This window comes from Anas platyrhynchos, chromosome W (genome assembly GCF_047663525.1).
Source record: "Anas platyrhynchos isolate ZD024472 breed Pekin duck chromosome W, IASCAAS_PekinDuck_T2T, whole genome shotgun sequence".
Lineage (NCBI taxonomy): Eukaryota > Metazoa > Chordata > Aves > Anseriformes > Anatidae > Anas > Anas platyrhynchos.
Genome location: NC_092620.1, coordinates 8871390 through 8895829, shown reverse-complemented (window position 1 = coordinate 8895829; position 24440 = coordinate 8871390). Strand labels below are relative to the sequence as shown.

Here is a 24440-nt window from a genome sequence, read left to right as displayed (position 1 = left end):
TCTCCTACACAAACTGATTGCATTCATAAATGTGCACTAGGCAAGATCTACTGATCTACCTTTCTGTTTTTTTTCTCTTCACATTGAAATATTGACTTTTCATAGAAAAATGACAGTTTCTGCCTTCCTACTAAGTGAAACAAAGCACTGACATGCTGTAGGTTCTGGAGTTACCAGATGGAAAGGAAACCTGCTGGCCCCATGCTGCAAAGCAGCTGTGCTGGAGAGACCAAAGCAGATTTCTTCTACATTCTGCTCAGAGGCCAGGCGGGCAACCTTGTCTTGGGCTTTCAGAGGTCAATGGGAGAGGGAGGCAGAGACTGTTGAAATCTTGTTGTGTTATGATATCTGAGAAGAGGTGAAAATGAATTTGGACACAGCAGTAGGTCTGCTTGTGTTAGGAAGAGAAAAGGCTCAATAACTGCACTTCTTAAAAGGCTGATGCAAAAGGATGCAGGGGAGGACGCTGTGATGCAGCTTGGTATGGCCTTATTTACGTTCTCTATCTGCACTCTGACACACGAACACGGCTAAGAGAAATACGCTAAAACACTCTATCCTGACTGAAATACCAGTTGCTCTGAAAAGCACCTAGCAGAGACTCACTGGATGTCCATATGAAAGGACAGAGCCATCTCCTTTGGAGAACACAGCTGTTTTGTCTGTAAGAGACTCCGAGTCTGGCTCTGCTCTCACTTGCATCAAAGTAACTCCATGAATTTTGTATGGTTTATGCTTGATTTACACTGCTCAGACTGCTAGGAGTGGTATTCTTAGGCTCTTTATTTCTGTAGTATAAATTTAACAAATTCAAACTCAACCAAAACAGCCAATGTCTGTTGTCATCTATTCAATTTGCACTTGAACACTCAGATATTTCTGACTTTGCATTGTGAAAGATACTGCAACAAAACTATGTGTTTTGTGGAAGCTGTTAACATTAAACCCTGGATCAAATACCCAAGACCTGTGTCAGTTCTGTACAGGTCTTTGCAATGTTTCCTTGGGAGTTTAAATAAAGTTAGTAAATGCTGAAGTCTATCCAGTGACTCTTTCAGAATTTTATACAACTCCTGCCTGGAGTAACAGTAGAAGGGGAATTTACAAAAGGAAGGTGAGCATTAACTCAGTATGACATGGACTCAGCTGGTCAATAGGAGGAAAGAATCTAGCCAGAAACTTATTTTTTCTTTCTTTTTTTTTTTTTTTTTTTCATCCTTTCCAGGTTAAAGACAGGGTAGGAGATGAATAGGCCCCCTTACTTATAGGATATTTGCAGAAAAAACAGATGCCTCCCCAAAAGTCTCAGTGTGATTTTCTTTATTGTGAATTGCAGATCCAGAAAATCATGGGGCAAGTCCTTCTGTCTGAGGGCTCTGACTCTACAGCCTGATCTGTACAGCAAAATCAAGCGTAAGGTAGTACTGCCACTGCAGAGCAGTGCTTGCCGTTTCCATGCTTCCTGTCATGAGCAGAGCTCATGGTCCTTGTATTCTCTGATATAAATTAAGATCACTACCATTGTGGCTTTAAAGCTATTAGCAAGTTGTAAAGCATGAGAGGAAATTAATTTTACATTCAGTTTATGCATGCCAGCATGCAACTAACTAGAAAGAAAGTATAAAATAAGCTGGGAATTATTAATATAATTAACACGTAAGTTTGCCTATTTTCTGAAGTGGTGATTTGAACTTGTGGGCTAAATTACATCCTCAATTCCCACAAAATTCACCTTTCTCCAATTCAGACTGCTGTAACTGATGGCAGAATTTACTCACTATGTTTAAAATAGAGACAGAAATTACTCATAACCAAGGCACTTCTTCACTACTATTCATGCTTGTTCCCTTAGCACTGTTGTTGCAGTTGTGTTTTTTTTTCTATGGTAGCAAATAAACAAATTAACATCAATACTATTTGGAAAGAGTTTCTATTTAAAGGTGTTGAGACTGTAGGGAAGAAAACATCAACGATGAGCGCTGCATGAAAATCTGCCTCCTGCAGACTTTGCCTCTCTGTGATTTAAGAAACCACTTCAAATTGGTCTCTAGGTTTCCAGACCAATTTTATTCAACCTTTAGTTAAAGATCACTTCTAGCAGGCAACCAGTTTTATTAATCGCTTGGGTGGTCATATAAGCCAGAGTGCTTTGTACACATATGTCATGTAATAACTCTGCAGCGACTGTAAAACTGTTCACGTTTTATTAGAGAGTGACATATAGGCAGGAGAGGAGATGTTATAGCTGTAGACAAAGTGTATTTCTTCTAACCTGGAGTGGCGAATGAAACTGATACTCAGGTTTTAGAAAGAAAACCCCATCACCAGAGACAAAATTACAGTGTGGTGCCGCTTTTCCTTCCCACCAGTGTTTCTGTGGGGAGATCTGCCGTGCAGACTGCAATTCCAGTCCGTGAGCGCTAAGAATAGGTACCTGGTGCTCCCAGCTCACTTCACATCACGCGAGCACAGGGATCAGTGCTGGGGGCCCACGATGAGGCACCCCACCCATCAGCAGCAAGCTGCACTGGCAGACCAGCATCCTTGCAGGAGAAAACATCTCAAGAGCAAGGGTGCTCCTCTGGGTGCCCCAAGGGTGGCTGGAGAGGGTGCTGGGGGCAGTGGCTGTGGAGTGGCAGTGTGCCTGTCTGCATTTCCCTCCAGCCGTGCCTGCCCTGGCACTGGCACCGCCGCCTCAGGAGCAAATTGTTGGGTGCACTTGGTGCAGCTGGCCCTCACCTGATGTCAGCCCGCGTGTACCGGCTATAGATGGGTGAAGTAAAAACAGCCCCTGCTTTCCTGTTTACGCACTCAGGCTTCCTCCGAGAAGTTCCTGAATAAAAACAGCCGGGCTTGACAAAATAGCCTTTCTATTTATTGCGTTGGGAACAAGCATGGTGATGGTGGAAAGGGGCTGGGTTGCCCCAAATCATCTGCTTGCAGCTGTGCTATCGTGTGGCATAAGGTGGCTTCAGAGGGCTGCTCATGGCTTGTCCGGTGCCCTGGCCCCCTGGTCACACTCCCCCAGACATACACCACTCTCTGTTGTAGATCAGAAAAAAGCAAAAGGTCTGGCTTTGTGAGACTCCTTTCTCCCACCTTGAGGAATTATTACTCCTGGTACTTCCCAGTTGGACTGTTAAACTAGATTTTGTGTTTAGAGGTGTAAAGAAGGGGAAGTGTTTTCAAATATCACTTGAGATACATTTCTATAGATAGGAGGGATGTTAAGTCCTGTATTTTAATAGTCTTTGGGCTCCTGGGTGTGACTACTGCTGTTCCGTAGTGCACTATGTGAAATGGGACCTAAAATATTCTTAGAGCTACCAACACAGGATAACTGAGGTCACAAGGGACCCTGGAGGTCATCCAGGCAAAACTCCTGCTCAAAGCTGAAAGCTAGATCTGATTACTCAGAGCCTTGTCCAGATGTATTTTGAATACACGACGGGGTGGAGATGCTACCACCTCTCTGAGCCCCTGTTCCAACGTTACCCTTATCAGATCCGGTCAGATTTTTCCTTGCTGCAGCCTGTGACTTCTGCCTCTTATCCTTTCCTGTGTTCCTCTGAGAAGATTGTGACTCTGTATTTTTTAAAACCTCATTCTAGGTAGATGAAGACAACAAGGAGACCCTTCCTCAGTCTCCTCCAGGCTGGAGAAACTTACCTCCCTTGGTGTCTCCTCAAACAGTGCATGCTCCAACCCCCTGACTTGTGCTAGGGATAGCCTCAGCTCCCTAAGGCTCTCTTGTATTGGGGAGTCCACTGCTGCTCCTGGTACTACAGGTGGAACCACACAAATGACAAATAGAGTGGGTAAACACTTCCTTCATCTACCATCGTCTATGGTCTGGCAAAGGTTTACATGCTTAGTCTTTGAAGGGTGCATTGCTTTCTCATATTTAATCTGTTGTCCAGAACAAGCCCAGTCTTCTCTTATGGACTTGCTGCCTTGCCAGTGTGTCCCCAGTCTGTACACCTGCTTCAGGTTTGTCCTTCCTACCTACAACACTTTGCCTTTGTCAAATGTTGTGAGGTTCTTGTTGGCCCATATCCTACCTGCTGAGCCCCTTGTCATAGCCCCTCTGGTTTCCACTGTACTGGCTGCTTCACCCAAGGTGGTGTCAGTCTGCTGAGGCTGCACTCTATGTCACTGCCCAAATTTTTGATGATGACAGACAGTATCAGTCCTGGTATCAATTGCTGAGAAACACTGCTTGTAAACAGACTGCTTAAAAGTGTTGACTCGCCCTCTGAGCCCAGTAGCGCAGCAAATTTTCCACTCATCTTGGAATCTGCCCATGGTTCAAGCCTCCGCAGTTTGGCTCCAGGGGGTGATATTGGAAACCATATCAAAATGTCTGCTAAAGTTTAGGTAAATGGCATTTGCTGCTCTCCATTTGTCCACAGAATCATGTGTCTTGCTGTACAGGGCAATTGGGTTGGTCAGTACAGTTTGTTCTTGGTAAATCAGTGCTGGGTGTTCCCAGTCACCATCTTCTGCTTCCTGAAAATGGCTTTTGTAAGGACTAGCTGCATATTCTTTCAAGGGACTACAGTGATGTTGACCATTCTGTAATCTACACCCCCCAACCCACCTCGATTCTTAAAAAATATTGTTTGCCTGACCATCACGTTCTTGATATATAAGAAATTTTATTTTTCAGTAGTGTGGGCTAAGATGTAAATATGAGGGCTAGAACATAAGGGATTAATTAGATATTCCTTAGGGTCACTCTCATTCACTGAATTTTTTTTTTTTTTTTTAATTTAATTTTTATGTGTTCAGCAAGATACAGCCATATCTAGAAGACAGACAGCATTCTGTTTCTCAACTTACTGGAGGCAGAACAGCATCAGAGGAGAAGAAAAAAATGAGAAGAAGAAGAATATAGGACAAACTCCACGAGAATATCTGAAAATTAGATTACAGCTGCTTAAAACTGTACACCCTAAATGAGCAATCTAACCATTAGTGTACTTAATACTGTATTCAAGTTTAAAAGTTTCTGTAGTGCACCCGATTCAAAATGAGACACTTACTAAAGCATTTTGCTGGATCAATACTTTTAAACAAAAATTTGGGTCTAATTTTATAAATCAGGGCCTCACACCTGCAGAAGAAGAGACAAAAAAAATCAAAATTATTAGCTATTTTAACAGAAACAATACGTTTGAAAGAACTTACTAATAGACCCACTTCAGTGTGTATGGGCCAGTCAGCAGAGGGCAACAACATGCTCATTGATTTACAGAAAGGCAGGTGATCAATCAGAAGAAGCAAGCTATTATTATTATTATTATTTTGATATATCCGAACTGAGACAAAAAGAAAAAAATATCTTCTGCCTGTTGTATCTTAGGTTAAAGGGTGAGAAAACTTCAGCAGTGCTGCCAGTTTTGACAAATCAATTTCAAATGTATATAAGAAGGGACAGGACGTGGTGTCCCTACACGATCAAATGGCCATCCAGTGGGCCAGAGCTAACTGCACAGTCGAGTCAAATTAATTAAAACATTCATGGAAAAAATAATCCTTGTAATTTTTTTTTTTTTTTTCATCTGGTTGCTGGATTTCATTGTTCATTTGCTGTTGTTCCAGGCATAAGCCGTTTGGCTTACACATATGTCTGGCCCACATTCCTGCAAGAGGTCTGCATTTACTATGATGAGAGAGTCCATCAAAAGAAAAAGACAGAGATGTGAAGAAAAGATTCTTGGAAATTTGATGACTGGAAAAATGACAGTTCTTGCCAAGGATTTTTCTGAAAACTGGAAAAAACAACAGGACTGGGACCAGCAATCTGTGGGGTAAGGGAGCTTTTAGTGTTGACGTCTTCCATTCCGCAGAACGACACAGATTCCGACCCATTAATCTCTGGTGGGGTCAGCAAGGTCTCCTGTTGTTCACAGTGCATCGACAGTCAAAAGTATTCTCAAAACATTTCAATAGGATACTTTTTTTTTTCTTGTAAAAGGGGAAAAAATGCAATGAGCATATGCTATTTAAGAGCTCCATCCAAAATGTTTTAAAAAATGCCACCTGAAAAATAAAAATACTTTTAGCACAGAGTGATATTTATTAAAACCTTAAGAAGTTGAACATGGTATCATGAGTAAAAAGTTCGGAGTTGACAACAAACTGAAAATATTCTGAGTTGTAACACATGGAGCCACTGAAGCTGCTACTAAATCCTATGGGGTACTTATCAGCAAAAATGATAATAGGTTTATAAAGGTAGACAATGCATGACAATAAGATATGATTTAAGGAAGAAATGACTTGGAGCTATGTTAAGAAGACATTTTTAGACACCTTGGTCCCCTCACTTCATGGAGACAATAAAATTTCACTTTTGTCTGCAGTAACACCTGACTCTCCAAAAGAGAAGACAAAAAGTGGTCTTACACAGACGATCAGGCCCTGCAATAGCAATAATTGATGATTTCTTAGTTTAAAGGAAAAAGAAGAGGAACTGTAAGGAATTCTGCTGTTCCCATGTGTTCAAATGTTATGAATCAGACTCTGAAGTCATCAATAAACCAGACTATTGTTGCCATTTGTGTTTTTGAGCTTCCACGGCTCATCTTTTCAAGCCTCTATCAGTAGTTGCAGGGTTTGGATAATTTCAGATAGATTTTCATACATTTGCAACATTCATAGTATTTTAGGAGCCACAGTAGCTTTAAGGAAAGACATCAAATATCACAGTATTCCTGATGAAAGTGTGTTAGTTAGTGCAACCGGGTTCTGTCAGCCTCAAGTGTCACAGTGACACGACCAAGATGTTCACTGCCATTAACTTCACACTGCAGGTGATAATTAGTTTTGCCCATAGGTTCTGTCAGTTTTGCAAATGTTTATTCACCCTGAAAGGTGTTTTACAGTCAGAGAGTGCCAAATTCAGACAAATCTCAATTTCCTACCATTTTATTAAGTTTTGAGTAATTGTTTCCTCAGAACCACTTTAAAAAGTCATATGTGTATAGCTCCAACAGGGCACCAGATATCTTACAGACATGACACCAGAAGGTGCTTGCTAATCTTTTCCTGTTATTTTCTTGATCCCACAGTCTTGTACTGCTGAGGAAATGAGACTGTGAGCCAAAGCCAGCTCCACAGAGAGCTGCCAGAAAAGATGCTTTGTCCCTGGACTTTGAAGATGATTTTTCATTTCCTGCTACTGTTGAAAAATTATATTTCTGTGCAGACTTCTTGTTGCATCTTCTCTATTTGGTGCAATGATCACACTTGAGCAGATCGGGCATGCACAGTAAGGTGCAGACAATTATGTGTGCTTATTGTATGCAGCATGGTAGGCCTAGCTTTAGCCCTGCAGCACTCCTTTGACCAAGGTGGGGAGGTCTCTGTAGATTAGAAGGCACTGAGGGACATCTGACGGTTAAGCTGGAAACAGAATCACAGATGTATAATGGTTGAGGTTGGATGGGACCTCTGGAAATCATTCAGTCCAATGCCTCTGCTCAGAGCAGGGTCATCTAGAGCAGACTGCCCCGGACTATGTCCAGCTGGGTTTGGCATTTATCCAGAAGTGGAAAATCCTCAACATTTCTGGGCAATTGCTCAGGGCAAGTAAGTGTTTGACCATTCTCATAGTAAAGTGGCTTTTTCTCATGTTTGCCTGGAATTTTCTGTATTTCACTTTGTGTCCATTCCCCCTCCTGTCCTTTCACGAGATATCACTGAAAAGAGCCTGGATCCACCTTCTTTTCCATCAGGTATGTATACACATCAAAAACATGCTCCTGAGCCTCTTCTTCTCTACGTTAAATAGTCCCAGTTCCTCCATCCTCTCCTTGTGTGGCAGATGCTCTTCTGCTTTAATCATTTTTGTATCCCTTCACTGGAGTCACTCCAGAAAGTCCATGTCTCCTTGTGCTGGGGAGCCCAGACCTAGACACAGTACTCTGGATGTGTCCTGCCAGTGCTGAGAGTAGAGAAAGGGTCACCTCCCTAGCATGCTGGCAATGCTTTTTGTAATGTAGCCCAAGGTGACATAGGCTTTCTCTTCTATAAGGGTACAGGGCACATTGTATGACTCTGTTTTATGATCAAGACACCCTATTTGAGGATCAGCATCTGGTTGGGAGAGATGGGATGCACCTCACTAATCAGGGCAAAGACATTTTTGCCAATAGGATGTCTGACCTCATAAGGAGAGCTTTAAACTAGAAAGAAGGGAGGAGGGAGAGGGTAACCAGCAGCCCTGTGTAGGAGTGACACACAAGGCTGCTGAAAAAAATGCATGGGGTGATGTGATAGGGAAGGGTCACAAAAATTAACAAAATAGGTCACACTTGCAGATTAGCAAGGAAATGCATACAAGGCATCATTATGGAACAATTCCCCCAAACACTTTCTAGGACCACAACATGCTGTGGTGCCTCTCTTAAGTGCCTATACAGTAACACAAGCAGTATGGGGAATAAATGTTCCTTGTTCATGTTAAACTTGCTGTCCATCATGACCCCCAGGTCTTCTTCAGCAAAGCTGCTTTCCAGCTAGCCAGCCACCAGCCTGTCCTGGTGCCTAGGATTACTCCTTCCCAAGTGCAAGACTTAGTATTTCCCTCTATTAAATGTCACGAGACCCATTTCTCCACCTTGCCAAGGTCCCTCTGGATGGCAGCACACCCATCTGTATCAGATAAAGTTATTAGCCTCACCTCCCAGTGTATCATGTATAAACTTGCTGAGGATGCACTCTGTTTTGTAATCTAAGTCATTAATGATGCTAAACAGTAAACAGCCCCAGTACCAATGCCTGAGGTAGTCTGCTAGTGACTAGTCTTCATGTGAACTTCATGCTGCTGGTCACAGCCCTTTAAGCATGGCTGTTCAGCCAGTTTTCCATTCATCTCACTGTCCACTTACCTAGCCTGTATTTCAGTATGCCAGTGAGCATGTTACAGGAGACAGTGTTGAAACCTTTGCTAAAATCAGGATAAACCACGTCTATTGCTGGTTTCCAGAAGGAGTTTCATAGATCCTCCCTCTTGCTCTCCTTGAAGGCAAGAGTGATGTTTGCTCTCTTCCAGTTGTCAGGAGTTTCTCATGATTAGTATGACCTTTCAAAGATAATTGAGATTGACTTGCAATGACATTAGTCGACTCCATCTGCACTTGTGTCTGCATCCTTTGAAGTCCCATGGGCTTATTTATATCCATTTTGCTTACATGTTACTTAACTTGAGCCTTCTTGACTGAGGGTAAGTCTTATTTGCTCCAGACTTTTCCTCTGGTGTCAGGGCCTGGGATTACTGAAGCTTGCTCCTACCAGTAAATACCAAGGTGAAAAAGTCTTTGAGAACTTTGGCTTTTTTTGTGTCCTTTGTCTCCAGGTCTCCTGCTCCATTAAGCACCTGCCCATGTTTTTCCTAGTCTTCCTTTTTATGTTTATATGCCTGTAGAAGACTTTGTTATTGCCCTTCATGTCCCTTCCCAGATTCAACTCCTGGTGGGCTTTGGCTTCCCAAAACCCGTCCCTGCATGCTTTGTCAGTGTGTCTATTCCTCCTGGGTCACCTGCCCCTGCTCTCACCTCTTGTATGCTTATGCACAGTGACAATTCATGTCCCTGCCCCTCCCTTCTACTTCCCTGTGCCTTGGCAGACAGATAGCATGGCCACTGCCAGAATTACTCAACCAAAGATGTCTCTGGTTCGTCTGTCTTATATGGCACTTATCTTTAGGTGACTATCCCACATTGCAGTACCAGAAGTTGTAACAAGCAATTGAGTCTTGAGATACTGAGTAAAATGACTATGGTTCTCATCAGTGACTAAGCACTGGATTTCATCTTCAGTAGCTCAGCCAGGATCTGAGTTAATGTGCAATGGATACTTTCTTTTTTTCTTTTTTTCTTTCCCCTCCAAGCTGAAAGACTGAAATTCAGATTTAACCCCCAAACACATTTTCAGAACTTGGCAATAAACCCCCAGGAAAGACAGTTATAACAGAGGAGTGGGACAGCTTGAACTGTGGCAGAGCTATTGAACCAAACTAGTGTGCAGAGGAAATGAAGCACACAAATATTCCAAAGGAAATACTAATGTTGGTTGCTGTTTATTGTCTTTTTATACATCTTTGTTAAACTTTGAATAGTCTGTGATTTTGCTGGCAATGAAGTCTCATCATATTAGAACAAAAGAAAAATACCCTATATTAATGCTGCTCATTTTTTGGAGAGTCAGATTTTTCCTCCAGCAGCTTCCTTCAGAAGTGGGAGGCTGTAAAACAAAGCGTCTGAATAGCTGTTATGACATTATCGATCTATTATTGTGCTGGTTGATTCTGGAATTGCTATTACCAAGGTCATTATGGTTAGTATTTGATATAGTGCTGTGCAAAAGCTCACCTTCTCATTTCCAAAGTTTCAATCAGAACAACAGAATGGTTAGTAGCATCTATCTTACTCGTTTGGGAAAAAGAGTCATTTTAATGAAGGCAAAGAGGCCTCAGGTGCAAAGTAGACCTACCAGATATGGGTAAATCAGTTTAGAAAAAAAGCTTGAATTAATACAACAGTCACAGGACAGGTGCTTCTGCTTCCATGCTTGCATGGAAGGCATGGCATACAAGCCACCCGAGCCCTGTGTCACTCTCCATAGCACCAAGGTAGCCAGAGAAGCAGTGACTATCAGGTGGGGCCACCGACACCACGCTGACTGGTTGCCAAATTGCCTCCTGGGGCCAGGGAGATCTGAAGTTCCTGCTGCCACTTTAATTGCTGCCATCTAGTGTCACCTTGTGGGAGGACAAACAGCAGGGCTTGCAGCCGTTTTCACTACTGCGGAGTCAGAGGAGATGCTTCTGTTTTGCCTTGTGAAGTAAATTGACCAGAAGGTGTAATTTCAGCCGTGAGGTGGGCTTACTTCACACAGCTCTTATCTCTATTTTACCTTCTAGCCCAATGGCTGGAGCAGTTCTCCTGGTACTTGGTCTAGAGACACTCTTTTCTCCTAAAGGATTTGAACCCGCATCTGTCTCCCATGGAAGTGCCTTCAGGAATACAATAAGCACTTCCCATTTCTAACCTCTTTCTGATCACAGAATTGTAGGGGCTGGAAGGGACCTCCAGAGATCATTGGGTCCAAGCCCCCTGCCAAAGCAGGTTCCCTAGAGCAGGTTGCCCAGGTAGGCGTCCAGACGGGCCTTGAATATCTCCAGAGAAGGAGACTCCACATGTCCCACCACACATGATCATGTCTTCGCCACTTCTAGAGATGCCACTGCAGCGACTTGGCTTGCTGTCTAGGTTCTCCATTGTACCTGTGATTTGAATCATGACTAAAGTGAAATTTTTACAAGCTTCTTGGGGTGGGCAGTACTTCTGGTGTCCTTTCTCCTCTTCAGTGCTCCAGAACCGGGACAGCATCAGTCTCATTCTTGTAGTACTGATGGGGTAATTATCTCATTTTGGGTGTCCTGTAGCCAACAACATGAAGGCATGCGTCACAATTTTTGTCAAGCAATCAGATGAGATTCTGATTATTCTTATTATCTTAAGAAACAGCCTACTCATTTGATAAAAGTGGTTTGCTTCATTAGAATGAGATTTTCAAACTCTATTTCTTTTTCCTCATAACAGTAACACTAAATGATGAAAACCACACAGTTACAGAGAGAGTAACATGTAGGATTTTTTCTAATGGACATAGTGTGGTTTTAGGACAGAGTCATGGCTCCTCAGGCATTATTTCTTTGACTGGAATTTCTTAGGGACGGGGATCCTGCATGTGCAGTTTCTATATCTATATGTGTATTGTCTGGGACATTAGCAGAACTATTCAAGCACAAGTAAATATGGGAATGTTATGTTGAAAATCTCAGTTATTTCTAATTGATGAAAATACCCCGGTGTTTATACAAAGCTACACAGTGACTCACAATGAAATGAAGTCAGCAAAATACCAGACGTTTTTACATCCAAAACAGAGACAAGTGCCATATGTTCATAAAATAGTTTTCTCCTTAGTAAATGTTTATGAAGAAAATGAATGGATAAATTCCAAAAAGAGAAACTTGTGTAATATTATTTTCAGATAACAGAAGTATTTTTCCATTAAGATTTTTTTTTTTCTTTTCATTTACTTATTTTCATTGTAAATCAGATGACACAAGAAGGTATCCAATATGCCACTCATGCAGGTATCTATAATATGCCTTGGTGCCTGACTATCCATACAGCAAAAATATGGGAAAACATTTTCCATGCAGACCAGAAAACCCCTGACTGTTGCTGTCTGCTGGGACCGGGACCTGAAGCCTGTGATCAGACTGAGCTGGACCTGAGTAGGTGTTGGGTCTGGTGGAACCTAGTGTGGAAGACACCTCTCATCTCAGAGCTTGGTCTTGAAAGGTGCTGAGTTCAATGGGAATTGAGCTCCCTAGGAAGACAGTAAGAGGTACTGTCTCTCCTTCAATTATGTTAAATTGCATAGAATCAGATTTAATCTTCATATTCAATATTCTCTTTCTGAGATTTGAACTAACTGGAATAAACTTTTCTGCTGCAATTGGTTGTGGATGTTTTAGTAATGAGGATACTAACCTGTTCGTTGGTGTTGAAAATATAAACCAGAGGGTGAGGCATATGATAGAGCTAAACAGATACTATAGGTAGGTAACAGCTCTTTGCTTTATTTTACAGTATAACACAATCATTAAATGAAATTAGAAGTGTCAGTTTCAAAGCAGACAGAAGGAGATGGTGTCACTGAGAAAAACAGTTACAGCTGTGGAACCCCTTTCTGAAAAATATTGTAGGTGTTAAAGGTTTACATGGATTCAAACCCAATTGAGCATATACATGGAAGAAAAAGATCTACCAAGAGCCATTAAATAGATTATGTGTCCAGCCAACAAAACTCCAGCTTCAAGTTGCTGAGGTCTAGACAGTTTGAAGTGTTAGTCCATGCTTACCTTGTTCTCGTAGTCTTTCCTATAAATCTGTTGCTGGATACAGGACAATGGGTTAGATTGACCTGTGGTCTGAATCAGTATGTCAGTTTTTAAGTAGTGTAGTTACATGTTTGAACTTTGTTTTCCTGTTACTGAGGATGACAAAAAGCATTGTTCTCATTCAGTTCTGAGCAGTCCTCAGTATCCCAGAGAGGAGAGAAGTGGAACATAAGGAATGCAGTAGGATGTGCAATGATAGCTATCTTGGTAAATAAAACAATGGGAGCAATTTTTTTGTGGCATCTAACTGGGAGAAGAATTATTCCTTGACTTGAGCTGTAGACCTTCAGGTTCTGAAATAATACATTGCCTATTCTTGTAGCAGACTGTACAACTGGCAGCTTAAATTTGTAACCTACGCAATATATCATAGAACCATATATCTTCTGCTTTGTTTCACAAATTCACAGGATCATGTCTGCAATCAATGGATCTTTCAGGTTTTTATTCCTTTTGCATCCTGAAAGTGTTTTTTTTTTTTTTTTTTTTTTTTTTTGTGAGACACAGGGAAAGACAATGTTTGTTTAACTGCTTTTGTTAGCTGGAGTTCATGATAAGACGTTCACAGCTAGCTGACCTTCTATCTACCAATCCATCCTTTTTGTTCCTTGATATGAATCCAGAACTCAACAAGAGGGTGCTCGCATTCACATTTCAGGGTCTCAAAATTTAAATGCTGATCCCATACTTTACTGATCTAGACCTAGATCTGTTTTGGAGTAGTCTTCAAGATCTTGAAGTTTCTGAAAGCTGTGCATCCCATTGCCATTGGGTTGCTGACAGTACGGCCTGAGGAGGTTGGTGGACTTCGCTGCTCAATGAAGCTGTCCATTCCAAGGACTGCTTCAGCCTTTCATTCTCTGTTGATCACAATCACCTTTGCGATCATTCTGTAACCTTGTCAAGTGCTCACTGCAGGGAGCAAGGGCTATTCCCTCCTCTGGCAGTTTTCCTTTTGTTCTGTCTTTTCTAATATATTTACATACATCTTTAATTCATGTATTCCCATGAGGCAGACTAGCTCACTATTTCAAGCTTTGAATTTCACCTATTTTACTTGTGGCTTTTCTTGCAATGCTAATGACTTAGTTTCTGTCATCCTTTTAGTGTATGCACTTTATTTTGAAGCTTGAAGTAATTTTATTGTAGCTTTTGCCATTTATGATGGTAGTTTTGCTGTTATCCTGTTGTATCCCTACTCTACATGCTCACCTGCATATATTATGTTAGAGCTGCATTCTTTGCTCTTCTTGTAGCTTGTTCTAAATAAAAAATATTATCATAATTTCCTATATTTGCCACCATAGGCAATTCCACATAATGCTTTTTGTGGGCTAGGAACAGAGTAGGAACTGCTGTTTCAGCATGTAACAGAACATAAACTACTCTTCAGTAGGTATTTCTTCACAGGCTTTTACCCTGTGGAATACAGAAAGTAATCCAAGAGTGTTTATGCCTCTGTGTAGCCAAAAGCATCCTTTGCATGCCCCACAGCATAGCTGCTATGGTATTGCTTAGCCAGCGGAGGGTTGGGTATGCTCCTGTGCAGAGGTTCCTGAAGAAGGAAGAACTCTCAAGCAGTTTCTTAAACTATCTACAGACTCATTTTGTTTCCTGTCAGGCCAGCATAATAAATACCACATCACTTCAAAGAAGGCTCCTTACCCAGGCTTAATTTCTAACACAGGGACAAGCCAGGCTAGGGAACAAAATGCCTGTGCCCAACCCCAGTTCACGCAGCAGCAACCACCACATACACTTAACATGGGAAAAAGAGCTTTTCTACCCCAATCCCACTGTACCCACACAATGTATGTACAGCTCACACAGAATCACAGAATTTCTAGGTTGGAAGAGACCTCAAGGTCATCGAGTCCAACCTCTGACCTAACACTAACAATCCTCCACTAAACCATATCCCTAAGCTCTACATCTAAACGTCTTTTAAAGACCTCCAGGGATGCTCCTCCCATTCCTTCTGCAAGTTAAACCTGTATTATATGGCTAAGGGCTGGCCTTGCTCTTTGTACTTTCTTACTATGCATTATGCTCAGCAGAATCTTGTGGTAAAAACAAATGAATCACAATAGCATGGACCATGTACAAATAAAGGGAATTCAAGAGGAAAATTGTCTTCTGACTTGTTTTCAGCATGGTATCTGAGCTCCTGCCTTTGGTATGGGAATATATGATACAGTGGTGTTGGGAATTAAACAAATCTAGCTGGAAACAACAGATCTGCTTCTTTGGTCTCACAGCACACCAACACTTGAATAAACATGAAATGTCCCTGGGAAGAGCCCTCCAGAAGCTACTACCATGTGACAGACTGATGAGTTGAAAGGTTGCAACAAGGGAGAAGAACAGAAGGGCATGTTCATTAATGCAAAATACAAGGAGAGAGCAGTGAGAGCCAGTCCATGAGGAGACAGAAACAAGACTTGACACTTTCTTAGCAACTGAGTGCTACCACCAGGAAAGTACAATACAGGCAGTACAATAGTAAGATCTTCCATCCTTCCCTCCTCCCTCCCTCCCTCCCTCCCTTCTTTTTTTTTTCTAAGTTTGTTATTTGTTTTTTTATTTATTTATTTTTTTCCATAGTTAGAGAAATTTTAGGAGGTAGCAGTCAGGACTTAGGCAGGTGTCTGTGTGCCCATATGATATTTTCACTGTGTGTTGTACTGAGAGGAGGGGAATTTAAAAGGCTACCTACATTACCCCCTCTTTTATGCATAGGTTGTGTTTGCTGTAGGGATGAGAAAGAAATCACCTCATTCAGGTGTGTCACTGGAACAACCTGTGCAGCATTAGGTTTGTTAGGTCTTTTTTTTTTTATGGCAATTTTTGCTATTTCACATCATTAATTAGTAACGTAAGTCAGTAAAGTAATTTTAAGCCATAGAAAGAAAGTAGAGGGAAGGTATGCAAAGTAACTGAAAGGAAGTTTTACTAATTTCAGAGAGAGATAGGGTGAGGCCAGATCCTTTGTTGCAGGTAGTGTTCCTGGATGGCAGTCAGTGGGAAATCAGCCTTGTAGATTTTATCTAAGATGGCAATATAACAAGTAAGTGAAAGAGATTCAGAGGGAAGAGCTTTTGAAGGAGAGAGAAAGATGCTTCTTTTCATTTCCATTACTCATTTTGTATGCAGCTAACTAGATTAACTTGGTAGCTATCTTATTCTATGAGAACCTTGTTGAAGCTCTTTGTTTTGAAAAGCAAGATGCCTGCATGCTGCAGGTTTAAGACTTGCACAACAATTATATGCTCAGATAGGTAAAGGGTACTGTAATTCTCTCCGAGTATTAGGGATCTTGGACTGCTCTAGGACATGGAAAAAACATTATTTTAAATGTAAGAAAGCCCAGATGGCTTGGCTCTGTCAGCCCAGTCAGCATGATCTCTGAAACTACTTGTTCTCTTTCTAAGGTAGGTACTACACGTCCTCTTCCTTCAATAGGTGCCTCCAGCCCCATCCTCTGATCTACTTCTGAGATCTTCTGAAGGAGCCATCAGGAGGAAACCATGTTTTTGCTTCCCACAGGGGTTTCTTGTGTGTGTGTGTGTAGCATCCACCAACTGATGCTTCGGAGCCCTTTTCATGTTCCAAATCTTTTCTGTTTTGGCCAAAGAGGGTAATAAGACCTCATCAAAAATTATCAGTAATGTTCCCTGTTGTGTCTTATAGCACGTACCCACTTTGTCTGCAGTGTGCAAGATAAGGAGGCAGAATCCAGCACAGGACCTCTATGGACTAGAGTTGACTTTAGCCCTGTTCAGTGAATCTACAACAGATGGTAAGAATCTGTAAATTTGTGATAAAACTATTACTTTTTGCTTCTGGAGGTTAAACATTTGATGTGACTGAAGTTACTGAATGACTTACATATACAGATTTTTGACATTTGCTTGTCCTTATACTTTTTCTTCCCAAATATAAATTTGCTCTCTTTATATATATATACATGCATATGAATGGAACCTGGAAGGTGATTCTTAGGATTGAGATTTGTGTCTGTGGTTGAGCTGGAGGACAAGGAAAGAAATTTTGCTCAGCTAGAAAAAGGTGAAGAAGGAACTCCAGTTTTTCAATATTTCTTGTCTGAATCCAGAAAGTTTCCTTTAACTCAAAAAGTGTCCATGATTTCACAGTAGTTTACCTCTACATTACTGAAGGTCATTTTCTAAAACACATTCAATGAACAAAGTGTTTCACTGGCAGAGAAGGTGGATGTGATCTGCAAGCACTGAAGAATCTCGACGAACATTAGCTGATTTTACTGACTTTGTGGGGTTTGTTTTGGAATAGTTTGTCTCTAGAATATAGACTTGCCTGTACACCATGATGCTATGTAACATCAGAAAGATTTCATGGCTACAAAATGCTTAGGGAGCTGCACTGACATACATACAGAACAGAAACCTCAATGCAAAATGTTCTAAACAACTTGCACAACTGAAATGTAAGTAAAGGGCGGGTTCTGAAGCAAGTATTGTTGCTAACATGGTGTGTTGCAATAATAGGAACAGGCGCTCCTAAATAAATTGCATCTTCTATCAAAAACAAATTTTTTATGATGCAAATAACTGTTATATATCAGACAACATTAATATAGTGCCAGACACATGTCCTTAAAAGTAAAATACAGCTACATACTATCAAGAATTAGACCTAATTCCCTGTGCAAAAGGATCAAATCCCAGAACATCACTGAGTTGAGAAAGAATCCCAGAGGACTGGTATGAAATCCTACAAACTTCCAGGTCTCTGCTTCTGAAGAGAAGATGAAAAATTGCTCACCAAGCAAAGCTAGTGGCTATGTTAAAAAATTTAGCAGCAATTTGATAGCTTGCAATAATGGCCTGTATGTAGAGCTAGAAGATATTATATTATTCTTGCCAACTGGGACACTCTACTTAGATATTGAATACTTAAAATAAACCCTTCAGGGGTTAAGAGATCACTAAGAAAATTTACCTTTTGAGATAAGTAATGCATGACCTAGAAAACTTGAAAATGTTCAAAAATTATGAGAACATTTCAGCTTTATGTTCCCTTAAATGTTGATTTAAAGCTCTTTTGAATTTTAAACCCTGCTATCTTAGCGAATATTTAGATTTATATGTCTAGAATTAGGCACTTAAATGTTTCATTAAGAAGTAACTAGCTCCTTCTAGCTTTTGGAATCATCCTGTGTACCAGACTCACTTTATGCTATTTTCCATCTAGATATAGGTAAAAGGTCTTGGATTTCCTGGCCCAGCAGCCAATGTGCATAATAAGATAAAGCCAGACAAACACAAAATTCTTTACATGCCCAGTTACAGAGCAACTATATCTATAGGCGCTATAAAGTCTATCTCATGTGCCAGAACTTTTGCTATGAAGTGTTTCCACAGAAACATCAGAAATTTTACCTCTTTCAAGGATGACTGGGAACTAAGAGGCCTCAGCTCATCTCAAAACCTGTTTCTCTGGGAAAGGCAATGTTTTCTGGTTGAAGTAAACTTCTTCACATGTAGCCAAAATGATGACTGTCCTTTCTCACACTGAGACCAAAATATCAAATACTTGCCTAATCCTTCTGCATTGACACTTTAGATGCTTGAACATATTGCATCAAAAGCTCAAATTATAAAATGACCTGACTCCATGGCTGGATTCCCCTGGGATGGGTTGTGCTGGCATGGTGCTGGTTTGGCACTGTCGTCTGTAGAAGTATTCTTGAACTCATCCTACTCTATAACTATGGAGACACAAGTGGATGAGATTTCTGGATGATATGGCCTTGTCCAAATGACATATTGAAGATTTATGCCCATTGAACAGAAGCTTATATTAAATCAAATACATGTATTCTCAGTATTTTAATTGGATATTTTGCAAAGACAACAGGAAAACAAATTTTAGTTCATTCCACACGTTCATTCAGAAGATGGCTTGATAACAAAATAATATCATGAGGGGAAGGGAGTGGCCTGGTGGAGAAACCACCTCTGCAATGCTTGTATCAAAATTTTGGCATGACATCCAAACAGAAGTCTCTTTCTCTGAAAGACATCATATACTGCCTAGCACTGGGTTCTTTTATGTTGGGAAAAATCTATGTAAAACTGAAAGGCCAGATCTCATCTGAAAACACTTCCCTTGCAAACTATTCCAGCTTAAGTAAATAGTCTTGCTTGTGTTTGAGCTGAAGCCTGCAGAAGTAAGCAATGGACTTTCAGTCCCTTGCTGAGACATTGCCTGCGTCCCAGCTCTGTGCTGGAAGGGCGCAGCCAGGAGCCCATGCCTGTGGGTACCTGCGCAGGTGTGCACCTGCTGCAGCAGGACTAGTCCCTCTGTAGAGGAGGAATCCACTTACCTGTGTTTACTGTCTTGTCATGGGACAAGCTTTAACAAGTCTCCTATGCTAACTGGCTTTTCATGGCCAGAGTTCAAACATACAAAGTGAAGCACACTCCATGTGTTCAGACTCTTTCTACTCTTTAATCAACATCTTTCTACTGCTCCCATCTTATTTTACTCTTTTTAATTTAGCATGTAAAACAATGACATTCTTTTCCTCTCTCTAGTGTATAGAGAGATGTTTCCTTTAATTACATCCCCCTCCTCCTATCTAAAGGAAGATCCTATGTGATTTTTTCATTGACAGCAGCCTTCCTTTAGCTTGGGAATGGAATTTCATCTGCAACCGTACATGTGTCAGGGATACTGTCTACACAGGTTTTGCGTTTGAAAATAGGCAGGACTGCTGAGAAGTTTACTTTTCAATGGAAAAGTGTTGGATTACTCCTAATATTAGGGGTCTATTATTTTTTACAGTTTGATGACTTTGCTGGTATAAAGGGAGTTCAGAAGAAATGGAAATTACACTCTTAAGTAGGGTTGCCAACTCTCATGACATTATTACAAGTCACAGCACTTTGCTTGAAGTGTTGACTCCTCAGGGCAGGTGCTTGGGTGAAAGTCTCAGCTTTCTTTCTTTTTTCTTTTTTTCTTTTCTTTTCCCTTTTCCCTTTTCCCCCCTTTTTTAACAACTTTTTCTTATTTTGTTTTCGAAGTTGTATTTCTAGCTCCTAAGTTTATAAAGAAAATCTTCAAAACTCAAGCTAAATCATCCAATAAGATCAAGAGACAAACAGAAATGTGTAATAAAAATAATAAAAATCAATAAGACTTTTGAACTGAGCATATGAACAAAGCCTATTTCCAGACAAGACTAAGAACTGACCTTACCAAGAGGTAGGACAGTCTACTAATCTTTTGATGAAGAGTTTTTGTGAGTTTATTGACTGTTATTTGCACATGTGCCTATTTAATCTCCTTCATCTCAGCCCTTAGCTGAGTTCTCAGGATCATGACCCTGGCCAGATCTTTGGGTTGATACTGTAATAAAAATTATGTGTGGAGCTTGGTAACACCACCTATAATTAAGGTTGCCTAATCCTCTGTATTTTAAGATCCTGTTTTTGGTTGCATATAATTTGCCAGATTAACTATTTGGGCTGAAATTACTCAGGTGTTTGCCTGGGATAGAGTCTTTCTCTGAGTATAGTTTCATCCAAAATATCCAGCTGTATATCAGAACAGGTCTGAGGGAAAGAGCTCACGTAAAAACAGTTTGCATGAAAACAGTTGAATTGGTTTTGCTGACAATTTCTAGTATTTTCCTGCTTTGCACCAGAAACCAGGACTTTGTCAGGGAACATGCACTGCTGCCAGGGGTGTGTCTTATGCTATCCCTGAGAAAATTTGTTCAAATTTGGCTTGGTTTGGAGCCCCTGCAAATCACAAGGTCACAGATGTTTGCCTAACCTTCATTTAAAAACCTCTGCTGCTATTCTGCAGCTTCCTAAAGTAGCCTGTCGTAGTACTTAACTCTCGTTAGAGTGACAGAGACTTTCCTAATATCTAACCAAATCTTCCTCACAGTAAAGTAAGCTAAATTCTTCTTGTACTATAGTGAGTGGACATAAAGAAAAACTGATCACTGTCCTCTTCAGAATAACCTTTTATGTATTGGAAGACTGTTATCATGTCCCTGCTCAGTCTTCTCTTTTCTAGACTAAACAAACCCCATTCCTTCAACCTTTCCTCATAGCTCCAGTTTTCTAAACCTCTTATCATTCTCATTACTCCCCCTCTGGCCCTCTGGATGCTTTCCAGTATATCTACTTTTTTTTTTTTTTTTTTTTTTTTTTTTTTTTTTTTTTTTGTGCAGTGCCCCAAGCTGGACACAATACCAGTAAAGCAGAATATTTACCTCTTGTGTTTCCCATTCCTTCCTTCCAGTATGACACAGATTTAAATTATTATTATTATTATTTTTAATTTTTCATCAGCGTTACATAATAAATGTACATTCAGTTTGCCCTGCACTGTAACCTTCCTCCTGGTGCTGTTACCTGCCCATTTTCTCCTAGTTTTACTAGCATTTTACTTCTTCTTCCTAACCACAGCACATTGCATTAGTCTTTACTGAATTTCATTTGGTTAATTTTAGACAATGCCTCCAATTTATCAAGGTCATGTTGAATTCTTATTCTAACGTCTTAAAAGCTTTCAGCTCCCTCCAACTTGACATCATCTGCAAATTCTACACATTTTCTCTTTTTTTCCATTATCCAAATCATTAGCAGAAATATCAGATAGACTAAACAATACGGAACCTGGTAGGACCACACTTGAAATGCCTTCCCAGCATAATATCAAGTAGCAAAACTGCTTTTACACACCCTTGATGGGTGTGTAACCTCACTTATTTACATGCTTCTGTTTTCAGTAGCAACAAGAATGTCAAAAACAAAGAACAGGATCCTGGCCCAGGAATCCATCTGTCTGCTGCTGCCATGAGCTTTGTTGTGAAGTGAAGCCTCCCCAGGGAAAGAAGGGACATGCTATGGTGGTGGTATGGTAGACCTAGAAGTCTGCCCTGGCAGGCAAACATGCAGCCTGCCACAGTAGAAAACTGCTTCTTGAACCTGCTGATGTTAGCTCAATATCAGTAGGCAAAGGAGTGGTGGGACTGTAGTCTCAGACTGGTGAGGATCCCAATTGTTTAAGAATGTGAAGGATTACATAAATGGCCATCATGTTTTACAACAAAAACAAACAACCACCAACCAGCCGACCAAACAAAAACCAAAAAAAAACACCATGCAAAACAAAACAGAACAAACCAACCAAACAAACAAAAGAAAAAGTTAGGACTGCAGAGTCAAACATTGAAAACTCATGGAATGCAGAAATTAAGACTGTCAATAGAGCTTTGATTTGTTCCTTTTTTAGGGTACACATTATGAAAGCCTGCAATAGCTTGATTTTCCAGTAGTACTCTGATTCTAGGTAGATGGTTATAAAGAGCATAATAATATGTTTCATAATTCAGATATTTCAACATGTCATATTTACCAAAAAGTTGATGCTTGTGTAATGTAGACTAGTATTGGATTACACTTAAATCATTTAAATGTATTAAATTAGCTTTCTTTTAACTTTTTTTTTTTTTTTTTAAGTGATTAAATAATGACAATACTGACCAAAGCTGAGATGATGACAGAAAGAAAGAAGACTGGCAAATGGCATTCAAAGACTACACAGGATAAACATATCTTCACTTAGAGATTAAGATGCTTCTACTGGAAGAGGTTGGATGAACTTATACATGATATTGGGGAAGGAGAAAATGTTTATAATGAATTATGGTGATTGAAGACAGTGACAGAGGAATCACCATCCTTTGCTAATGGAAGATATCTTTTACAAGCATCAGCAGTCAGGCCAGCCAGATGATGCACTTGCATTTTCACACAACAGTCCCAGCTCCTGGAAGAGAAAAAGCAACATGCAGCTACTGTGCACCCGATGAACTTGGCTTATAGGCAAACATGTAATAAAAGGATTTTTCATATTTTTCAGGAGGTGGCCTTTATCACTTTCAAACATCCCCTTTTCTAGTAGCCTTTCTTTTTGCTGTATAAATAATTCTGGAAGATTTATGATGGTCAAGAAATACACAATGTACTGCAGGAGATGGTTATTGATTACTGAGTCTACAGATCCTTCCGAGATGTTAGCTTCCTTGGATCAAGCAAAACACAAAGAACATTGAATTGCTGCTTCTCTGGCTTTAGAGATTTTCTTCCAGTATTCATGATATAAATGATAGAAACTTACTCATGAATCAGTATCACTGGATACCCCTTTACTAGGTACATGGACTTAGCATTATACTAAACCTGATGTCCACTTAGTAACAGCGTAATCCACCCTAGGCAAAGATACGGACATTGGCATGATACCATGAATTACAGAAGCTTTGAAACAGATCCAAAGCTTAAACAAACTTCTGCAGTTAAGCAGGCTTTGGAATTATAACCTTTTACACTGCTTTTATGTTGTTAACTTCAGTGATAATTTTAATGGTAGTGTTAACAAAGGAGATATATATAAACATATATACATATATATATAAACATATATACAAAAGTACTGATCCCCTCCAATTCATAGTAAATGTAGTTCAATTCATTGAAAGCAAGATGTAATTCTGACTAAATCTTAGGTACCCACTGAACTAATCATCCTAAAGTTTACTGCCTGAGATCCCTTATGGGTCAATGGAAAGAGTCCGAAAGCTTGCAAAATTTCCAGGCAGAGACAGACACATTCACCCTCTGGAAGTATTCACAAACACCTACTTTTCTCCACTGACTATATCGGAAATTTGGCACTTTCTTTTAGGGGACAGGTTACTTATACATCTAGACTTCAGGTACAGGTTAGGTGGTGACGTGCAGACGGAGCATATATTCAGTTTCTGCTTTGCAGATGGGGGAGAGGCACTGTGCACTCTAACATATGCAGTGCACTGGAGAAAGGCTAAGGGCAGTGGGCCTTAATATCATTTCAGCCAGGTGTTAGCCTGGGGTAACTCACTAATGACAGTGGAGCCTTGCCAACTTAGCACCTGTGCAGCAAGATCAAAACCAAGTCCATTAATGATGCATTTAGAGCTGGCTAGAGAACAGCAGTTCCACTTCATGATAACTTTGAAGGTTTCAGAATTGATTTTTATTCTATATTGGAATGAAAACAAAACCTTCTGAACATTTTCTTAGAGTAGTTGAAAGGGAAAATATAGTTTTGGATCAAAAAGATCAAATTTCTGTTTGCTCTCTCTCCTTTTCCCTCCAATCTTAGAAACCTCCCCCCAGAAGTCAACATGGTCACTTTTCCAAGAAGCCTGTCAGCCTCAGCAGAGCAGCTTGGTTTGGCAAGAAACTAGCAAAAGGACTTTCTAGCCACAGCCATGGGTCCATTGCATACATGGATCTCACAAGCAGAGAGCAGGAAATAGACGAGATAAAAAAGATAACAAAACAAATGCTTCACTTTAATCAAACCCTTTCTTGAGGCTTGAGAAAGTTTCTATAACTGTGAGAATTTT

At 40.4% G+C, this 24440-nt stretch overlaps 1 long non-coding RNA gene across 2 annotated transcripts; it reads left to right on the top strand.

The window, feature by feature from the left end:
* Positions 1 to 9142: 9142 nt before the first annotated feature.
* Positions 9143 to 23030, top strand: LOC140000563 (uncharacterized). Of its 2 annotated transcripts, none has more exons than XR_011805605.1 (3): positions 9143 to 9232; positions 16676 to 16784; positions 22507 to 23030. It is a non-coding gene; the product is annotated as an uncharacterized lncRNA (long non-coding RNA). The 2 variants fall into 2 exon arrangements; XR_011805604.1 differs by having other exon boundaries at positions 9203 to 9314.
* Positions 23031 to 24440: the final 1410 nt, after the last annotated feature.